Source organism: Limulus polyphemus, unplaced genomic scaffold (assembly GCF_000517525.1).
Source record: "Limulus polyphemus unplaced genomic scaffold, Limulus_polyphemus-2.1.2 Scaffold24, whole genome shotgun sequence".
Classification (NCBI taxonomy): Eukaryota; Metazoa; Arthropoda; class Merostomata; order Xiphosura; family Limulidae; genus Limulus; species Limulus polyphemus.
In genome coordinates, this window is record NW_013665634.1 from 361,481 (window position 1) to 363,925 (window position 2,445).

Consider the following 2,445-nt stretch of genomic DNA (forward strand, 5'->3'; position numbering starts at 1 on the left):
GTTTTGGACGACTATACATGGCCAGTTAATAATTGTCTTTGTGATTGGTCATCAATAGAAAACTGTAGGTTAAAACAGTCAACAGTTGTTTCTATGTGTAAGGTAGTGATCGTTGTATTGATTTACTTTAGTTTATGATAATTTATCTTTGTTTGAGTTAAGCATTTCTACTGTTAATTTTAGCAGTAAATGAATTTACAAGTTTACGTAAGATAAACTACAATAATACTTTCATATCTGTGTCATCTTACATTTGGCCACAAAGCTTTAATCGTTATCTAGTAACTAAAAACATTAATTTTTGATTTGTATTAGCGTATACTTTTAATGCACGCATTTTCTCATCCAATAAACTTTAGAGAAACAGTTAATCGAATGGTAATTCTTTGGAATTCTACTATTTTTCTAAAGCGCTAAGAAATGCAGATTGTAGCCGTGATAATGGGTTGTTAGTTTTTTCTTGTTTCTATTACTTCAAGTCCTCATATATGTGCTATAATGAATGCAGTACTTCTAACCTAGGATAATCCGATGAGTAATTTATTCGACCATTGGGTATAAATTCGGTCAAAATATGGGCTTAATGAGTTGGCCCGTATCACTTGCATATGTGGTTGTTTCAATGTTTTCCTGGTTTACCCAATCTATACCTTTATATCTCGTTACTATGGTAACTAACAGTGGAAAGTGTAGCAAGTACTTTTGCGCAGATGAATATTGCGAAACGTATCGCACAAATGCGTCTCGCGCAGTCGATAGTGAGAGCAGCACAACGAGATTTACCAGTACGTATTACGCATCACAACAAAGAACATCTGGAGCAGAGGCTCACAACCATAGCATTGGTTACTGTTCTGTATGATTGCAGGATTGAGGTAGGCATCCTAGATCTGCTTACTGCTTTCGCTGTTCGTTTTTTTTTTGTATTTATTTCTCGAAATATAGAACAACTTAACTAGGACTCATAGATAATTAAATATTAGCTAAAAATAATCACTATTATTATTTTCTTCTTATCTCCTCCTCCTTAAATTATATATTTATAGAATTCAAATGTAATGTTTAATATCTAATGTCGCCAATTTCTGAAGTTTAAATTCAGTCACCATTTTATGATGTGGTTGAAATACAAATGTACTCATGTATTTTGTAAACTGATTGTAGAAGGAAGCAAAAAAAGAGTCAAGATGAAATAGTTCCTGTTTATTCTGCTAAGAAAAATATTGCCTGTTTTTTACCTGACAAAATTTTTATAAGTTGGCTTTTCCTAGTCGCTCTTCAAGAAGTTATTACAAAATGTTACTACTAAGTTTAAAAACGTCTCATGTAAAATGGACATCAACACAAGCTTTTGAATTATGAAGAAATAAGAAGAATTCTATCGTTTCAGAATACCATTTATCTGCGATATACGGTCAAAGTAAAAAATACCTGTCCAACCGTTTTCGTTTGCTTTTACTTATGATACTCAAATGAGCCCTGATTTACGTATTGCAATATATTATAATGTACTGTTCTGAGAACGAAATAGTTTTAAATGGATATAGTGTTAGAAGAGTAGAATTAAATAACAGAATTCTTTATATTTTTATATACTGTTAACAGTATTCAGATTGAAAAAAAATACAATCAGATAGATGTGTCTATGTTTAAAAGCTATCGAACAGGTTCCAATTAATATCTATGGGAGTTTGAGTCTGTTTTACTTCAACAGATTCCAGTTAAGTTTTAGATTGGTCCAAGGGTATCATCAACGATTCCAGTTTAATTGGTCCGGGGGGAATCACCAACGATTCAAGTGTAATTAGACCAGGGGTATCACCAACGATTCCAGTACAATTGGTCCAGGGTATCCACCAACCATTCCAGTGTAACTGGTCCAGGAGTATCAGCAATGGTTCAAGTGTAATTGATCCAGGGGTATCACCAACGATTCAAGTGTAATAAGACCAGGGATATCACCAACGATTCCAGTGTAATTGGTCCAGGGGTATCACCAACGATTCCAGTACAATTGGTCTAGGGGTATCCACCAACCATTCCAGTGTAATTGGTCCAGGGGTATCACCAACCATTCCAGTACAATTGGTCCAGGGGTATCCACCAACCATTCCAGTATAATTGGTCCAGGGGTATCACCAACGATTCAAGTGTAATTGGTCCAGGGGTATCACCAATGATTCAAGTGTAATTGGTCCAGGGTATCACCAACGATTCAAGTGTAATTGGTCCAGGGGTATCACCAATGATTCAAGTGTAATTGGTCCAGGGGTATCCACCAACCATTCCAGTGTAATTAGACCAGGGGTATCACCAACGATTCAAGTGTAATTGGTCCAGGGGTATCACCAACGATTCCAGTGTACTTGGTCCAGGGGTATCCACCAACCATTCCAGTGTAATTAGACCAGGGGTATCACCAACGATTCAAGTGTAATTGGTCCA

At 35.7% G+C, this 2,445-nt stretch overlaps 1 protein-coding gene across 1 annotated transcript in view; it reads left to right on the forward strand.

Moving 5' to 3' along the window:
• The first annotated feature begins 805 nt into the window (after positions 1–805).
• LOC106458689 (potassium voltage-gated channel subfamily H member 8-like) overlaps positions 806–2,445 on the forward strand; it is a 127,738-nt gene continuing 126,098 nt past the window's right edge. Inside the window, exon 1 of the mRNA XM_022385397.1 lies at positions 806–875. The gene's annotated coding sequence lies outside the window, so the exon portion shown is untranslated. The remainder of the gene's footprint in view (positions 876–2,445) is intronic.